This window comes from Gracilinanus agilis, chromosome 3, assembly GCF_016433145.1.
Source record: "Gracilinanus agilis isolate LMUSP501 chromosome 3, AgileGrace, whole genome shotgun sequence".
Classification (NCBI taxonomy): domain Eukaryota; kingdom Metazoa; phylum Chordata; class Mammalia; order Didelphimorphia; family Didelphidae; genus Gracilinanus; species Gracilinanus agilis.
In genome coordinates, this window is record NC_058132.1 from 631,197,063 (window position 1) to 631,217,618 (window position 20,556).

Sequence of the window (20,556 nt, forward strand, 5' to 3'; positions counted from 1 at the left end):
TATGATACATCAGGAGAAGCAATTATCTGAGCCATGTTGACATTTTATTGTAGAAAGTTGTAAATTACAAAATGTCAGGGTCCAGTTTCTATCTTTAGTTCGTCCATGACCACCATTCGGATACTAAGGCATTAACCTGACTGGGGTAGTTGAATAGAGAATAATCTAGATCTGTGTGGGTTTAGGATAGCTTTCTCAAAAGGTCTGAGTGGCTGAATGTCCAGAAAGAGAGAAATTCTTCCATTCAAATGGGTTGGAACCATAGCTTGTTACATTTCTCTTCCTTGGGCCCCAAAGTCATGATTCAGTTGAGTAGATTATTTGGCTAATTAGCATTTCCTCATCAATCCATTTTGCTGATTGAAATGAATAATTGGGAATTGAGTATTTAAAATACTCCCTAGAAATTTCTTTTCTGACGGTCCTCCATGAGTACTATAATTTTTAGTTTTTCATCGTGGTTTTTGGTCAGTATCTAGGAATTCCTAAGATACTTTCCACATGGCATACTTTCTAAAATTGTAAGGAAAACTTGGTGATCATCTCTGATTTCTCATGTCTAAGTCTCTACTATTAACTTTATGTCTTGAGCAACTCATATCTTCCCTTCTACCAATTTATATTCCTTTTGTCCCTTAAATCTATCTCAAAATCTTTTCTTGACCATCACCATGTCAGGAGTGTAGCTTCCTTATCTTCTAATGACTGACTTATGGAATATGTTGTTATTCTCATCTGTGTTTATCTCATCTCTCTACCAGACATTGAAGTTCATGAGTGCTACATACAAGTGTCCTATATAAATAGTGGGAAAATGACAATTTGATGATAATAAAAATAAACTTGGATAGGAAAGCATTTCAGATGCTATGCATGTGGTAGACCCTCGAGGATCACTGATGGAATAGGCATTGCTTGACCTAGTGGGAACAGTCCTCAAATATATATATACAGATATTCTTCATTTGGGTTCATTAAAAAATCTCCTATGCAAGTTTGGGAGAAGCCTACTTTTATCCATCATGACAATGCACTGTGCATTGTTTCCAATGTCTTCCAATTCACCAGGGAGCTAGAAGAACTCACTGCTGTCCCAGGGATTGCTGAGCCAGAAATGAGGGTATGTACAAATGGGAAAAACGACCCCTTCCTCCTCCTCATTCCGGTGTGGCTCTGAGGAGGCAGGACTACTTAGTTGTTTTCAAGAGCAGGTGGAGGAAGGAGGGTGGACGATTGATCCATCTTCCACTGGGTTATGGTGGCTGTGAGCATCTCGCTGCCATTCTCAGTTATGGAGTGGGTCTTTGTTCTTTCCTGATTGCCAGCCAACCGATGTTCTAGGGTGCCATCTTGCAAGTTGAGGAGATCCAAAGTTTTTATCACGGATATTGCCTTGGTGAACCCAGGAGCTAGCAATAGCTGCTAATGAAATAGTGGCTGTTGGCAGTGGTATCTGCAGAGGGAGAGGAGACAGTCCCCCAGAGTTAGGGCAGCTTCAGGGAATGTGAACCTTCACAGTGGAGAGAAATACTGACTAGGAACTCTAGAAAAGTTCTGCTCCTCAGAGCCACACTGAGAGCTACATCTGAGGGAATTTTGTGAGGACTCTAAGGACTTCCAAGGAGACACCCCAGGATGCACTAGTGAATGTGTTCCAATTAGATTTACAGAAAAAAAAGTACACACTACACACTTTTAAGTGTAATCTGCATTAATAATATTTTCCCCATCACTAAGAATTTAAGAAATTAAAACTCAACAATCAACAAAACAATAAATCAAGACCTAATTTCTAGTGTTTCCTTATTTGTCAGGTCTAAGTACTCACAGAAAATTTAGAATCAGTTCTCAAGAGCCAGTTCCAGCTGCCTCCAGTTCAACTATTCTCTATACACATCTCACTACCTTTGTACTTTGAATAAAGAAGGAGCAACTAGGTAGCATGAGCCAGGCAGGGAAGTAGTAGGGTCTGGGATCAAATCTGGCCTCAGACATGTCTTTATTGTATGACTCTGGGCAAGTCACTTAACCCACATGACCTAGCCGTTAATATTGTCTCTTTTAGCACTGATACCAAGACAGAAGGTAAGGGATTAAAAAAATTGAGGGGAGTGGGACAGCTAGGTGGCTCAATGGATAAAGAGACAGACCTAAAGATGGAAAGTGCAGGATCAAATCTGTCCTCAGACACTTCCTAACTGTATGACCTTGAGCAAGTCACTTAACCCAGATTACCTAGCCCTTACTACTCTTCTGCCTTGAAGCTACACTTAGTATAGATTCTAAAACAGAAAGCAAGGGCTTAATTTTTGTCTAATAAAGTTAGATTTGATTTTTCTCTTTCTAAAACCTAACTTCATAGTTGTTACATTTTTAGGGGTTGTTCATTTATATTTGTAGGTTTGAATTTGTTTTTCTTTTACAGATCCATCCATACACATAGAAATCTGATGGGTGGGGATGTATATGTTCATTGTAGCTTCAACAGATCTATGTTGTTTTTTTTCTTCATGGAAAGAAGCATCTAAATTTAGCTCTTTAATCTCATTTCTTCTAAAATTTTTCAGAAAAAATACATCCTAACCTCTCCATGGAATGTTCCTTTTAAAAATGAAATCATGATTTTTTTAAAAAAACCTCTAGCCTGATTTTAGATATCTGAGCATTAGTAACTCACAAGGAACAAAGTCTTACAAAACTCTGTTCCAGTCTCAGCTTTAACACTATTGCTAAGGCTGCCCTTATTTCCACACCCCAATCCCTTCAGGCTTTATGATTTGTTACCATGGAGAAGAAGAAGTTGTGAAGTCTGAGGGGAAGGTGGGCATTCTTTAATCTCCTGAGTTTTCCCTTGCTGATTCCTTCTGATGTGTGCTGTGGGGCACACTGGTGCTTTTATTGCCTTGGGAAGGCTTAGTGGATGTGTGGGGTGGGGAGAGATGATGAGAAAAGGGCAGTGCTCACACATTTACAGAATTATCTGGAGTGTGTTAAATGTGGATGATGTCATCATCTAATACCAGTGTCTGCTTGTTTTTCTCCAAAGTGCCAATGGGGAAGGAAGGAGGTAACAAGCATTTTTAAAGTGCCTACTATGTGCCAGGCACACTGTTGAGTTCTTTTTTAAAAAATTAATAGAATTTATTTCCGGATATCTCAGCCCCTCTTTCCCCTCCCCACACCATAGAAGGCATCATCTGGCTAATGGATATCTAGCTCTTTATCTCTCTCTCTCTCTCTCTATATATATATATATATATCACATCTTTCTTGTTTCCATTTTTCAGTTCATTCTTTGGACGTGAATATTCACAAGTTCTTCAAATATTAAATCTGTAGCTCATTGTGATGTTCTCTTAGTTCTACTTGTTCCACTCTTCATCGTCTCATGTAGTCCTTTCCAAGTTTAAAAAAATTAACTCGTTCATCATTTCTTATGACACGGCTAAGCTCTTTACAAATATTATTTGATTTGAAACAGAATGCTCCTAGTTAGGGGGGTGCCCATTAGGTATTATACCCTCCCTATTAGGGTTGCACTTCAGAGCCACTCCTCTTCATGTTCCCCATCTCTTGCTGTAATGTAATGTTAATTAATCTCAATTGATTTGGGAGAATCCTTCATCTGCACAAATTACAAGAATCAGTGCATAATGCACCTTTTTTTTTTTAACCCTTACCTTCTGTCTTACAATCAATACTCAATATCAGTTCCAAGACAGAAGAGCAGGAAGGGCTAGGCAACTGGGTTAAAAGGACTTGTCCAGGGTCACCCCAATAGCTAGGAAAGGTCTGAGGCTAGATTTGACCCTGGGACCTCCCATCTCCAGGCTTGGCTCTCAATCCACCAAGCCACTCTAGCTGCCCCTACAATGTACTTTTAAAATTAGAATAAGGCAGAAGTCAGAAATTCATTGCTACATGAAAGTTAGGCTACTGTGAAAAAAAAAAAGATAAAGATAAATGGATTCCACCCCCCCCCCAATCTGTGTTTTTAAGTCCCCACTGAAATTCTGCTTAGAGATCTCCTCATGGTTTGGAATTGGCCTGCATTCTCAAAGACTCAGTCCCTCCAGCCTTCAGTACAAGCTCTGACATATTTTACCAAGCTGGAAAAGCTTGGGAATGAATCCACCACTAAGATAGTGGATCAGTTGCCCAAGAACCAGTCTTGCTACTTACTCTAAGGCTCATCACTAGAAAGATGTGGTGGTAAATTTTTTTCAAACAACCACAGCAATTCATGAAGGGCGCTTTCAAAGCCATAGAGGAGATGGAATCTTTGTCTCTAAAAGGAGTATCTACACAAGGAAACAAAGTCATAAGATCACTGCCTTAGAACTGGAAAGCTTCTGAGAGTATGTCTAGCCCAATTCCCTTATTTTACATGTAAGAGATTTTGTTATTTCAGTTAGATTTCAGCAAGAGCTGCATGTCTGCAGGGACTATCCACAGAGACAAGGTAATGTTAAGGGAAAAGTCTTCAGGTGTAAAATAGATATTCTCCTTCTTAGAAAGGGTGGGAAGATTGAATAACTTAATTGCATATAAAGAGGCCAGCAGGACAATGAACTTGCTTCCAGGGCATTGATTGCATTCATACCTTTGTCTCTAGCCATTAATCTAGGCTAGATTTTCAAAGGAGTATAGAAAGTAAAAATGACTGAACTGAATCCAATAGCCCCAAGGTGATTTAGAGTGACTTTCCAGGGAAAGGGGCTTTATAATGTGGAAGAATTTGCTTTGTAGGGGAGGCCAGACTTCTTCCCTCTTCTGATGGAAGGGAGGGCCGGACTCCCGGGCCACCCAGTGGCTGGCACTGGAAAAAGATGCCCTTGCTCATTTGAAAGTCGACCCAAGCACCTAATTTACCTACCTGTCCAGGAGATCCAGTTCCTGTGAAAAAGCCCAGGGGGTAAACAGACTGTCTGGCCAAACCTGCCTAGGTCAGAGTGACCTGCCCAGTCCCATCTGGTAGACACAGCTCAGGGACTGCCTAGCCTAGTCCAGCGGGAGCAAAGCCACCAATTTACCTGCTTGACCCAATGCAACTGAGATACTGCACAAGTAGTTCAGAAGGACAGGAAGAACAAGTCCAGCCTAGGCATTGCAAAGACACTCAGCAGAGAGCTGGATCACCTGAGCAGCCAAGGGATCATCATCATCGCCAGTATCATGGAGGGAAGGAGAGAGAGAGGGGGACAGAGAAAGAGAGGGAGAGAGAAAGAGACAGAATGACAGGCAGAGATGCAGGGACAGATAGAGACACAGATACAGTGAGAGAGACAGAGAGAGAGACAGAGACACAGAGAGACAGAGAGACACAGAGAGAACAGAGAGGGGGGTAAAGAGAGAGAGAGATAGAGAGAGACAGAGAGAGAAAGGAGAGAAGCACACCCATAGAGGAAAGATGCCATTCCATCAAACACTGATCTCCTCCCCTGACCTCTTATTGCTTATAGGAGAGAATTGCCATTGCATCACTCTCCCACCACCTATCTCCTGGCTTGACCTGTTGCTGCCTGCCTGGGAAGAACAGAAATGCCATTCCATCAGCTTTCCCTTCTGGTCCTCTCACCTGCACGGTCTCACCCAAGGAGAAAACTCTATCTTGAGATCAACCCCCTCAGGATATTGATAAATTAACTCATCCATGAATGCTTAACAAACTCCAGTCAGTCATATCTTCCTAATCCCAGAACTTCTGAGCCTCAGGCTGTCATCTTTTAAACCTGTTCTCCATCCTCCTCTCAACCCATTTCCCAACAATTTTTACTGTGTAGGTCCACAAAGACCATTTCAGAGTTGTAAGTTGTATTTGTGTCCCTGATAGTAGAGGTGGGAGAAGTCAAGGGAGAGTTTGATCCAGGACTGGACAAATCCAATGATTGATTTTTAAGGGGGAAGCACACAAGTGGGTCTTGTGAGCTAGTGTTTTGGAGGATTCTAGAGAACCCCGTGCTTTGGGGCACAACCTGCCAATGGTGGTGTGAGGTCTAGAGAGGCAAAGTGCTTTGCTTAAGGTCACACAGGTGTGGCTAAGTCCAGGTCCTCTGACTCCCAATCCAGTACTCTTTCCCAATGGCCATGCCTTTTCCCTTTAAAAGTATGTTTTCAATCCAGTAAAACTCATTTATTAAGCACCTGCTATGTGGCAGACACTATGCTGGGCTTCAGGGGTTACAAAAACAAGACTCTTCCTGCCCTCGGTGAACCTACATTCTCTTGGGGGGCGGGGAACAATCCATGTACATTTAAGCACAGACAAAGCTAATACAAGATAATTTGGGGAGTCTCACGTAGGAAGTGGTTTATGGACTGACGTCTGAAGGAAGCCAGGAAATCTGAGGCAGAGGGAGGGAGGAAAATGCAATGGCCAGGGACAAGAGCTGAAATGTCAGCTGTGAAGACAATTAAGAAAGCTCCTTTGGCTGGATGGTTGGGAAAATGTTTTCTGTGGAAAGTGCATTGTAAGATCTCTGAAGGCAGGCACGATGCCCTCATTTTGTACCCCTTCTCCCCATTATTTAGCACAGGGCCTTGCACATAATGGATGCTTAATAAATGCTTATTGGTTGAATAATTTAATGATGAATAAATGATTTAAAATAAGACATGAGGGTGATTTTGTATATCTATGAACTGTTATTCTTAAAAGCTCACATTTGAATTTTTTGAGACAATCATTTCTTCCCAACCACCTTAGGTGAGGACAGGGATGGGGACGGTCTACTTTAGTTCTAACTTTAAAAGTCAGGGAAATGGGGCTCAGCTAGGTGACCTGACTTGATCAGTCACACACCAAGTCAGCATCAAGGTCTACATCTGAATATGTATCTTTTTAAAGTCCAGATCTCTTTCTTTTTAGTAACAGCTCACTCACAGGAAACTTCAATATATCTCTTCTTATCCTTATAAAAATCCTAAGATCCATGCTATTATTATTGCTTCCCTTTTATTCAAGAGGAAGATGAACCCCAGAATCTAAGTGACTCGTCCAAGGTAACACAGGTGGCATTCGAACTCCACTCTCTCTGGCTCCATTCCAATAGTCTATCCACTATACAATATTGTCTCTGCAGACCTGGGTGGGTGATGGTACATTCAACTTTAAGGAAAGGGTAAGGAAAAGAAGATACCTAAGGAACCAACGCTCTTCATCAGGACACATCAAACCAGAAGTCTGAAATATCAAAAAGCAGTCAGCAACAACTGGAAGGCTATTCTGCTTTAACTATTTTTATCTAAGCAGGAAGATAATTATCAGGGACCCATTTAAAAAAGAATTTGTTTACATCTCAGATGAGTTGCTATTCTGAAAATTGGATTCTTCTTGGAAAGGTCATTTCCCCAGGCATAGTTCTGGCCACTTGAAAAGCACACATATATTTGAGGATGCGAAATGTAGCCTGGACTTGAAAGATACCCATCCAGAATCTGCTTCCTGTCACAAGCAATAGAGACTTCTGACAGACCAGACAACTGAACTGATTAATTCATTTGTTTTCAAGCGTGAGCTCCCTGTTACCTTTAACACACTCTCTCTCATGGTTCCATCGCAGACACCCCGAGTGCTTTATCTGAGCTACAAAGACAGAATAGCTTGGGGGGGGGGCAGCCCAGACTCCAGCACACACTGACTATTTTCTGGGTCTGGCATGGAAATGAACACCCATATTTTTTTTGGTGGGTTATATCAGGCCTCTTATTCTTTGCTTTCTGCCAGTCCAAACCACTGGCTTCCCACTTTGAAAGTCTCTTGCATCAGTGTCTGGGTTCCTGCCAGGACTTAAGTCAGGCAATAGAATTCCTGCTGCAAAATTTGTGTTGCTATGCCTCCCACCGAGCTTAAATCCCTATCAAAGATGGAACGCTTTAATATGGCATCCAGTGGGGGTTCGTTTATATTCTGCTTGAGTTTTAGCCTTTTTCTGGGCACATGGAATACTTTGATAAGCTGACATGGAAGCAATTATAATTTATACAATTTAATGAATGTGGAATTTTACATCGACTCCTTTAATCTTATTAAGACAGATATACATCTATTCCTGCTGATTACCGTTTGTCAGATGGAGACGATCTTCAGGGGATCTGTTGATGTTTTCCTTACAATTAAAAGCTAGTTAGGGTCTCTGGAGTATTTTGCTTTGGAGTTTGATAATGTCACCCCACGGCGTCTTAGTCTCAATTTAGCCATGTGTGTGGAATAGTCTAGATCACAGGATCAGAGATTCAGACATGGAAGGAACCTCGGAGGTGCCTGAGATTGTTTTGTTTTTGAGGCAAATAGGATTAAATCACTTGTCCAGAGTCACACAGCTATTAAGCATCTGAGGCCAGATTTGAACTCAGGCCTTCCTGATCCCAGGCCTGGGACTTGAAAGATACCCATCCAGAATCTGGATGTGCCACTTTGTTGTCCCAGAGCTCCCTGAATTTAATTCCTTCACATTACAGATAAGGAAACTGAGGCTCCGGAAAGATGAAAGGTTTAGCTCAAGATCACACTGTAATAATAAGAAACAGAGTCAGAATTTGAACCTGTGTCCTTGGATGCCAAATCCAGCAGATTGGTTATTTCTTGAAGTTTAATTTTGTTCTCTTACATTTCCAGGATCAGTTTCCTCTTTGCTCAGATATTGTAGCTTTCGATCAGATGTTTTGTCAAAGATTTGCTCTGTTTTTAAACCCAAAGAGTTGGAATGTCTGGTGTGCTAGACAAAGGGGCAGGTGGAAAAATCAAAGCCGATTTCCCTTTCCCAGTAATGAGGAATCTGCCCTCCTTTTTAGTAATGGCTTTGACTGGAAAGGATTATATAGTATGTGTTCTCCAAACTGTAATAGAGTGCTTCATTTCCCCATCATTTCTTAAGCTAGAAGCCAAAACAATGTTTTTCTGGGCCTAAGCGCATTGCTTGATCTTGCAAAGTCTATTTCATGGTCTGCTAGATTCTAATGGAGATGGCTGGTAATGAGATAACATTTATTTATATAGAAAATAAATTTACTGCACAGTGCATAAAACTTAGAAGCAAATAGAAGCAACCAGCTTTTAGGAATACATGGGCAAAAGCAGCAATGCCTCTAATTGATCTGTCCTGCATGCACACCACGGCCACGTGGTTATAAAAATACAGACACGTACCCCTCAATGTCAGGGTGCACCTCTGGGTCCTGGGTACCTAACGCTGGGAGGAAGGGGTAGAGGATGCTGGTGGTGGGCTTTAAAAGAGCATAACCCCCCAAATCAGATTATCTGATGTTTCTTCCTGGGATTTAGTCCTGTTTTCCCTGCCACTGAAATCCACTGACAACAAATATCCCTCCTGCTTAAAGCCACTTCAATGCACCAGGTAAGCCATTTGTGGATTGAACCCTAAGAGAAAAGGCCAACAAACTTTTGGGGATTCTCTTGAAGTGTGTTGGAGGTGACCTTGATATCCAATGGGTTAATAAGATTTCAGACTGCCAGCTGAGTTGCAGCAGGCTTCCTGCTGAAAGCTATGTGGTAAATTATTGCTGCATTGCAGATTACAGTTTAATTCTTTGGGGGGAAAATATCCGGCACCCTCAGTTCCCTGCTGATGTCTCTGCTACAAAATTCATGACTGCATTCAATCTACTATGAGTAACTAGGAAGACATTTGATAAGCAAAGGCTTCTGATGGCACCGTTTGCTCCCCAGAACATGTACCGTTTGACCTACATTAGTAAAAGGTCTGGAAATTATTATTCTTTTTGACAAAGGTAGCTCTGGTGGATTTTTTTTCTTTTAAAAGGGCAAAGAAAAATCCATATGAATCAAGCAAACTTTTTCAACTAAGCATGCTGCAAATATTCATGCACAGCTTCCCTACTGGATCTTAGGAACAGGAATTTAGAGGCAGAGGGCCATTTGACCCTGGACAAGTCACCTAACCTTCATTGGCTTCAGCTTTCCTATGTGTAAATAAGGGGCTGGACTGCATAGCCTTTCCAATTCTGGAGCCATGAGTCTTTGGTTCTACTTTAGTGACCCTATTGATCCACCTGCTCAGTTTTCTGTTGAAGGAACCAAGGACCGGAGAGGGTGAGTAATTCCTCAGAGTAGAAAGGGCCAAAGCATTTAGTCTCTGAAGTTTGCCTTGCCTTTGTCCACACTTGCCCCTCTTTCTTAGCTTTGGGTAAACAATTCTCTCTTACTCTCTTTGCTGTCCTCTCTCCAAGGTACTGAGATCAAGGTACACTTTTGGGTCATGGATTGACCAAGGGATGCTGTTGAGTCAAATTATCAATGTGTTACTTTAACCAACTTGGAGGGTTGCTTAGGAGAGCCTGAGCAGCTTCTGAGCAGGATCTAATGTTTTGTATCGATTCTAAGGGAGAAGGTAAGCATTAATGATGATGATGATAGTAATGACTAATGCTTATAGGACACTTTAAAGCATATAAAGTTCTCTCCACATTATCTCATTGGATCCTCATAAGAACCCTGTGAAGGAGGTACAATTATTATTACTGTTTTAAGAATGAGAGAGGTTATGACTTGCCCAGAATTTCAGTTCCTAAAGTGTCTGAGCTTGGATTTGAACTCAGATCTTTCTAACTTCCAAATTTAACATTTTATCTTCCATGCCATCTTACTGCCTAGTAGATAAAGCCAATTTTGGGGTTTTGATTATATCTTTCTTTGGGCGGTGTGGACATATCCATTAATCTTTATGGAGACCAAGCCTGAAACAGCAAGTTTTGGGTTTCAATCTAGCCCCAGACACTTCCTTTATAACCCTGGGCAAATCATTTAACCTCAAGTGCCTAGCCCTTACCACTCTTCTGCCTTAGACTGAAGACTTTGTATTGAGTCTAAGAGAGAAGGTAAGATTTAAAAAAAAATCCTCAGGGATTGAAGCCATCCCTTGTGCATAGGTACCTCCAGAGATTATTGAGTCTGAATGATTGTCCCATCATCTGTGGATGACTGGGCAGCTGGGAACCACTTCCTTCATACTGGCCTTATGAGAGGGAATTGGCAGACCTTCTTCAGTCCTTTGAGGAAATAGTGAGATTTGGAATGAGAGCCTCGAGAGCAGCCTTTCATTCTGGGGAAACGGAGGTGAGTGAGAGTGAAGTCAGTGCACTGGCACAACCCACTCTATTTTTTGCACCCCAAGGAATCTCTCAGTACCAGAGATGACAGCCACAGATGGGCAGTGGCAAAACTTAGCCCTCCTTTTTTCCCCTCACATTAATCAGGTTCCCCATATCATTTCTTAGGTGCTTATACCGTAGTAAGTGCTTTATAAATATTATCTCATTTGATCCTCTATGTGAAGGGCATAGAGGAGTCTATGAACTAATTAAGTGATCTTGATAATGGTATTTCAATATAATTGGTTTCCTTTATAATCCTCAGCATTTGATTTTATGCCCTTAAAAATGTCTTTTGGAGAAGAGGTCTGTGGGCTTCATCAGATGGCCAAAGGGGTCCATTATACCATAAAAGGATCAGAACCTCTAAAGTGTGCCAACATTTGCATTTTAAGCTTTTTTTCTATCTTTAACTATGGGTTGAAAGATTTTATTCATACCTAGTATGCTGTTACAGAATGAGTACTGAATTTGTAGTCCAAAGATCTAGATTTGAATCCTAGGTTTACTACTTGCTTCCTGTGTGACTTTGGGACCACAGCTTCATCTTATTCCTAAAATGAGAGTTTTAGTCTAGATGGCCTTTTTTTTTAAACCCTTAACTTCGGTGTATTGTCTCATAGGTGGAAGATTGGTAAGGGTGGGCAATGGGGGTCAAGTGACTTGCCCAGAGTCACACAGCTGGGAAGTGGCTGAGGCTGGATTTGAACCTAGGACCTCCTGTCTCTAGGCCTGACTCAAGCTACCCAGCTGCCCCTAGATGGCCTTTTAAGCCCTTTCTAGTTCTTTCTCCATGACTATCCAATTTGATCCTCAATACTTGCTACCTAATAAGACTCATTCAGAATCTTAAAAAATAGACAATCTGAAGTCTGTGAGTTTTTTTTTAAACAGGAGATCTGATTTTAGGATTACAAAACGTAGAGTTGGCAGGACTTTAGATCATTTAATCCAGTCTCCCCCCAACCCCCATTTTAGGGATGAGGAAACTGAGGTCTAGGAGAGGAAAGTGACTTGTACAAGGACACAAAAGTGATAAATGATAGAGGTGGAATGTGAACCCAGGTTCTCTGAATCTCAAGCCAGAGTTCTGCCTGTCATCTCCAGTTCCTTTGGGAAGGGCTTACCAGGAGGAGAAACTTATTTCTAGGAGTGACAAGAGTCTGAGAAGTCCATGTTGTCAGCTTCTTCTTGGTCTTGGAATCATCATGGTCTAGCAGTGGTTCCCAAACTTTTTTGGCCTACCTCCCCCTTTCCAGAAAAAAATATTACTTAGCCCCTTGGAAATTAATTTTTTAAAAAAATTTAATAGAAATTAATAGGAAAGATAAATGCACCTGTGGCCATCACTGCTTTCCTGGATTGCTGCAGCACCCACCAGGGGGCGGTAGCGCCCACTTTGGGAATCACTGGAAGGGCATAGTATTTCAAGGTGAAAGGGATACCAGAGGTCAATTATCTCAGAACAATGAGGTCCAAACACTTAATCACTTAGTTACTTCACACAGGTAAATTAAGAGGAGAGGAAGGATTGGAGGCGAAATTCTCCAACTTCAAATCCAGAACTTTTTCCATGATATCATGATACCTTGGGCAGGGCCCTCCCTTCCTGACCCTCACCCCCCTTTTTGCTGCCCCCCATTAATTCAGTCTTTCCTCTCTACCTCTGCCCCAAGGGGCAATGTCAAGTAAAAGCATATTTTATGAGTTTCAGCACATTTACTGTTACTTTCATATTAATGGTTTCATAATTTCCTTTATCTGATTTCCTGGAACTCATCCCAAGACTTCCCATATCATGTCTACCTCTGGCAATGAAATTTCTAATCTTAAAATGTGCCATTTGAGCACATTATCTTCATAGAGTCTTTACCACAAATTAATTCATTCACTCACTTATCTACCTAGCTGCCTATTTATTTATTCATTTATTATTAATATCCTATTGGAAAATAAGCATGAAGGAATGTTCATGGTCTCAAAGGGGATCCCTGTCCTAGCTCTGATATCAACTAGCTCTACCATCTTGGGGAAGTCATTGCTTCTATAGGCCTCATTTCCCTCCTCAGTAAAATAAATGGGTTGGACTAGGTGAGCTTTAAGCCTCTTCTCAGCTCTAAATCTGTGACTTTATGATTAAATGATTTTGAAAGTTTCTTTTGGCTGAAACCATCCCATGTCTGGATAACCCTGAAAGTCCTCTTTAACCCTAAGTCTGTGATTCTGTTTGTCAAATTTCTCTTTGGGAAGAGAAGAAGAATGCATGTCCCATCACTGAGGTTGTCCAATGGGTGCCCATTGCTTTTCTGCATAGTAGCCTAAGCAGCAGATAAAAGTATACTTTCTTTTGGTTGTAGAATAATAGATCTAGAATAGATTTGGAAAGGATCTCAGAGGACATCTCTCCAAACTTTTCACTTTACAGATGAGGAAACTGGATATGAGAAAGATTAGATGATTTGCTCAAGATTATGCAAGCGGAAATCATCAGAGGAGGATTTGAAACCAACTTGTCCCACTACAAATCCGATACTCTCCCCATTGTATCATCACTTGCTTTAGCTTCTGGGAACTGCTGATAATAAATTAACCTTTGCGAGCTTCTCTCTCTATTTGGCATGTATGGATTGAGAATTATTATTTTTTTGAATGGATAGTGAATTAAATAGAGGACTTTCAAGTATTCTTGATAAAAATATGAGGTGAATAGAAAATCTGACATTCAAATATAAGACTCAAGAGAAGCATAACAAGTAAATATGAAGGAGAAATCATAAGGGACTCAATAAAATTGAACTATTTACATATCCTTTGTGGGAAGATGACTCATGTAACTCCTGTGAACTGTAACATTATTAGGGCAGTTACAAAGAATCTATATCAACAGAAGGTATGGAGTTATATTGGAATGACCTAAAAAAAATGAAGGTATGAGAAAGAGGGATCCATTGGGAGAAGGTGAGAAGGGAGAGGAAGAATGGAGAAAATTATCTCTCGTAACATAGCCACAAAAGGGAGAACCTTTACATTAGAGAGGAAAATGGGAGGATGAAAGGAGTGGGCAATATTTAAACCTCACTCTCATCAGAATTGGTTCAAGGAGGGAAGAATACACACACACACACACACACACACACACACACACACACACACTCAGTTGGGTACAGGGAAAGGGGAGATGATAAAAAGGACATTTTAAGAGAGGCAGTGGTCACAAGCAGAACAGACTTTTGAAGAGGAACAGGGTAAAATGAAAGAAAGAAGAAGAAATAGAAGAAAATAAGAAGGGAAATACAGTTAGTAATCTTAACTGTAAATGTGAATGGGATAAACCCACCCTTAAATGAAAGTAGATAACAGAATAGAATACAAACCATAATTCAACAACAAAATGTTGTTTACAAAAGACACATGAAACAGCAACTCTTACGTACAGAGTTTAAAAACGGGGCTGGAGTAGCTCAGTGGATTGAGAGCCAGGCCTAGAGAGGGGAAGTCCTAGGTTCAAATCCGGCCTCAGATACTTCCCAGCTGGGTGACCCTGGGCAAGTCACTTAACCCTCATTGCCTAGCCCTGACCACTCTTCTGCCTTGGAGCCAATACACAGTATTCATTCCAAGATAGAAGGTAAAGGTTTAAAAAAAAAGAGTAAAAAAAAAACCGGGGCTGGAGCAAAATCTGTTATGCTTCAGCTGAAGTAAAAAAGTCAGGGGTAGCAATCATGAGTTCAGATAAAGCAAAAATAGACCTAATTAAAAGAGATAATCAAGGAAGCTACGTGCTAAAATGTACCATGAACAATGAAGTAATATAAAAATATATATAATATAATATAAAAATTTTTCTGATTAAAGGCCTCATTTTTCAACTATATAGGGAATTGAGACAAATCTATAAAAATAAGAGCCATTGCCCAGCTGATAAATGGTCAAAGGATATGAACAATCAGTTTTCATAAGAAGAAATCAAAGCTATCAATAATCTTTTGAAAGAATGTACTAAAGCACTATGCAATAGAGAGGTATAAATTAGAACAACTCTGAGGTACCACCTCACAGCTATCAGAAATAACAAATGCTGGAAGGGACCTGGAAAAATAGGGAAGTTAATGAATTGTGGTTGAGCTGTGAACTAACCCAATCATTCAGGAGAACAATTTGAAACTATGCCCAAGGGGCTAAAAACAGTGCATACCCATTGACTTACTATTAGGTCTGAATCTCAAAGAGATCAAAGAAAAAGGAAAAAAGATTTATATGTACAAAAATATTCATAGCAGCTCTTTTTGTGGTGGTAAAGAATTGGAAATGGAGAGGCAACCCATCACTTCCTAGAATGGCTAAAGAAGTTATATTATCTGTGATGGAATATTTTTCTGCCATAAGAAATAACGAGGGGAATGGTTTCCAAAATACCTGGTAAGATATATATGAACTGATGCAAAGTGTAAGTAGAACTAGGAGAACATTGTACATAGTTATAGCAATATTATTATGATGACTAACTCAGAAAAATTTAGCTAATCTGATCAATACAATGATCCAAGACAATTACAAAGAACTCATGTTGAAAAATGCTGTCCACCTTTGAGAGAAAGAACCTAAGTTGAGCAGAAATTGCAGTAGAATTTTCTCACTTTGCTTTTCTTGCCTTTTTAAAAAAAATGGCTACTATGAAAACATGTTTTGCATCTATAACTATGTACAATTGACATAATATTGCTTACTTTCTCAATGGGTTGAAGAGGTCCTGGATGAGGGAGAGAATTTGGAACTCAAATTTAAAAAAAAAAGGATGTCAAAAATAGATAAATAACAATTTTTTGAAAAAGAAAATTTTTGACTTTTTGGATCAGCAATTTCATTAGTTAATGGAGCTCTCCATGCGGAACTCACCCCTACTAATGCAGATATGTAACTTTGATTAGTTCTTTGTCTTGGAGAATTGCCTGGGGCACAGAAGCAACATCAAGTGGCTTGCCCAGGGTCACACAGCTGGTACCAGAGGCAAGGCTTAATCACTTCCTTTGCTAGTAGGGATTCAAAGGAAGCTCTTCAACATTGACATATTCTGAATCCACTTCAGTGAGAGCAGCTATGTTTTATGTGAGTGGCTCTCCGTGAAAAGATCAGGATATTCCTGCCTCACTGACTAGAAAATGGCTCTATTTCCTGGCTTAATGATTAGTGAAAAGTTTGAGAAAGGAAGTAGAAACACACATCCTATATGGACCTGGATACAGAGTGGTAGTCACCCAAGGGAGGATCCTTTGTGGGTCCTTGTTGGCAAAGAAGAAAATTGACTATGGATTCAAGAAAGAGCTATACCTGACAATCAACTGTATACTTGTGAAAAATTATGCCCTGAATTTATAATAATAATAATAACTACCATTTACAGGGGTATTTAAAGCTCATAAAACATTTTAGAAATGTTATCTCGATTTACCCTCTCAATAAACCTGGGAGGTAGATACCATTTTATGGATGTGGAAACTGAGGCTGACTAGCTTGCTCAGAATCACACAATTAGTAAGGGTCTGAGGTAAAATTCAATCTTGGGTGTCCCTGACTTGAGGTCCAGTGTTCTATCCACTACTCCACCTAGCTGCCTCTGTTGGACATGTTTTGTTGTTATTGTTCTTATAACACCTTAATAAGTTCCTTTGTGTGTTGATTACTTTTTAAGAGCTATTTTAAAATGAAGTTTTATTGATATCTTTTGATTTATATTGCTTAAATATTCCTGTCTCCCTCCCTATTCCCTTTCCCAGAGAATTGTCCCATATAACAAAGAATTGTACTAGATGATTATTAATATGAAACCTCTAGAGTTTAGAGTATAGAGTGCTCATAGGATGTCCCCTAGAACAGCATTAGCAAATGTTTTTGAGATCAAGTACTGAGACTGCAACATCAAGCTGCCTGTGAGCCTTCTCCTTCTGCCTCCATCCCCACCCCCTGATTACTCCAGACTGTGGAGGAAAGATGTGCTCACATTGGGTGGCTGGACAGAAGGGTGAAGCATGTGAAAAATGCCCTTGGGTGCTGTGGAGAGGGAGAATGGAGCAGCTCCCCCAGTGCCTCCCCGGCACTCGTGCCATAGTTTTGCCAACATGGCCCTAGAACATAATATGGGAATAACAGTCATCCTTTAGGGACCCAATTTGAGAATGCAAGACAAATTGGGGAAGTAATGAAGAACAGTTGCTACATTTATTTCTTATTCCTAGTGCATAGAGTCCAGGTGCCTTGCAATGTACTAGATATAGCATAAATAGATAAAAAAAATAAAAAAGACATATTCCTTAACCACACAAATGGGAGTTTGCTGTACTTAAAAACTGCAAGTTATTCTGAGTCAAATTAAAAAAAAATAAATCTATAAGCTAAACAGTCAATCTAGGCTGTCAGAATTTTCAAAAGAAAATCAGTCTAGTTTCTCTAGTAAAATGTGTCTCTCACTATAATTTTAAATTGATCTGGGTAGCATTTGACTGTACCTCACAGAGTAAATGGTTATGGCATAACAAAATATTAAAACACATCAATGAAAGAGATTTTTTCTTCCTTAAAAAGAAATCTATTTTTCCTAAATATTTAATCCATCCTTAATATTTTATTGATCACCATAGATACTATATATAATGATTCAGACCATCTTATTAAAAATGCTCTTTGAACTTCTCTTTCATCAACCTGTATTATGTAATCAAACTTTCAAAAATATATTTGCTTTAAATTGTCAGTGGTTGTACTCCAAAATGGGAAAAACATAGTTATAATGAAAAGAACCCTTTGCCTCGAGGGCTTGATAAGTTCTGCTGAGTGAAGAGTAAAGAATGATTCTGTCCTTTTATAACAAAAACAAACATAAAACTCCCAAACCTAACAATGCCTGTGAAGATGACAACAGCAGACTTCCTATGATCTCATCACTCAGAATATTAATCTATAATGCTACCTAAGGTCATGAATTTGAGAAACAATCTAATAGAGAGGGTCACAATAATGCCAGAAGAGGAGAGAGTAAAAATATCTCAGATGGTATGTGCAAGGAAGTACATCTTGGTATGCTGGAAAGAATGGTAGGTTGTGTGTCTGAGGACATAGGTTCAAATCCTACCTCTGATAGGTAGTGTGGTTAGTATGGCATTGGGCAAGATCCCTCTCTTCTCTGGGCTTCAGGTTCTGCATTTTTAATATGATACAGTTGGACTAGATAGCCTATAAGGTCTCTTCAAGCTTTAAAGCAAAACTTTTATAGATTTATCTTTTTTTATCCTTATTTGTCATTTTGCTGGTGTAGAAAAATCTCACTGAGGGAATTTCCATCAATGGTGAAGGTCAACATCTGTTCTCTTCAACTCATCATTTCAGAGGATCTCTGGGGGCACCACAAGATTAGTGGCTTTCTTGAGGTCACAAAGCCAGTATGTGTCAGAGGTGGGATTGAACCAAGATCATCTTCCTTACTCTGAGGCTCACAAATTTTATGTTACTATTTTTTAAAAGATTAGTAGTAGGGATAGTGAGGTGGCTCTGTGGATGGAGAGCCAGGTTTGGAGACAGAAGGTCTTCAGTTCAAATCAGACCTCAATCACTTCCTAGCTATGTATCTTTGGGCAAGTCACTTAACCTCCATTGTCTAGCCCTTACCACTCTTCTGCCTTGGAACCAATACATTGTACTGATTCTAAAATGGAAGATAAGGGTTTTGGGAAAAAAGATTATTAGTTTTTGATGAAATAGTATTTTTAATGAAAAAAATAATTTCTGCAAATGTTTAATAATAGCGTATATGTATTTTGTGTTTTTAGTTTTGCAAAGAGCTTTATATATATACATACATTATTTTGTTTTACTTTTACAACAACCTGATGAGTTATTATTATTCCTGTTTTATAGATGAAGAAAACCCAGAAAAATTAAACAAGTCACCCAGAGTTAACAGTCTAGAACAGTGGTTCCCAAACTTTTTTGGCCTACCTCCCCTTTTCCAGAAAACATATTACTTAACCCCCTGGAAATTAATTTTTAAAAAATTTTAATAGCAATTAATAGGAAAGATAAATGTACCTGTGGCCATCACTGCTTCCCTGGATCGCTACAGCACCCACCAGGGGGCGGTAGCACCCACTATGGGAATCACTGCTCTAGAAGTATCCCAGGCTTTATTGAAGCCCTTCATTCATGACATCATTGATTTCTTTCTTTCTTTCTTTTTTTTTTAAACCCTTGTACTTTCGGTGTATTGTCTCATAGGTGGAAGATTGGTAAGGGTGGGCAATGGGGGTCAAGTGACCTGCCCAGGGTCACACAGCTGGGAAGTGGCTGAGGCCAGATTTGAACCTAGGACCTCCTGTCTCTAGGCCTGAGTCTCACTCCACTGAGCTACCCAGCTGCCCCAACATCATTGATTTCTACCTCCTTGTTCACCTAGATTTCATCACTGCCTCCAGGAACTCACCTTCCTAAGGGAGAACTTCAACCCTTCCTCCCCTGCCTCCTCAGTACTCCTTGATTCTCAGGCCCTTCCCTCTTTCTGACTAGAGAGGAGAGATGGGGAACATTGGGGAGCTCCTGACAGATCCTTCAATTAAGAAGAGGCACAAGGAAACATTTCCTGAGCACTGTGTCCTACTATGTTCAAGATCCTGTGCCAGTAATTTGGAAGGAGAGAACCTTGTGAAGGCAACCTACATTTTCCTTTTTTCCTCTCCTTGTGCTATTCATTTTTCCTGGCTGTACTTCAATTTTTGCTGCCTTTTTCTACTCATTCAACTGTTTCTTTCCATGGGGGAGTAGAGCCAGAACACAGCCCATATACAGTGAATATTTTGCCCTGAGGTATTGTTACATTAGGATATTATCTCCTGGAATTCGTTGGGCTAGACCAGCTTCCTTTTAGACCCAATATGGGGGCCCAATAGAGTAAGTGAAGACAATTTTAGTGGTTGGAACTCTGGCGTCTAAGCAGGATTTTACAGCAAGAAGGAAAACACAGAGCCAGATGCTAGTGTGGGAAAACTGGACAGGATTTGGACAGATGGATAAAGCATTTATTAAGTGCTTGCCATTTGTCTGTTATGGTGCTAAGTACTGGGGATACAAATTCAAGCAAGTAAAACGCTCCCTACCATAGTGGTGCTTACATTTGAATTGGGGGAGACAATAAATATGAGAAAAAAGGGGCGCAATTGGACAGGCTAGAAGTCCAGGTGAGAGGGAGGTGGAAGGATATATGAGTAAAAGATATCTGTGGAGGGAGACCTCACCGCTAATGAAGGGGAAATTAAGGCAATCATTAAAAACTATTTTGCCCAATTATATGGCAATAAATATAAAAATTTAGGAGATATGGACGAATATTTACAAAAATATAAACTGCCTAGACTAACAGCAGAAGAAATAGAATACCTAAAT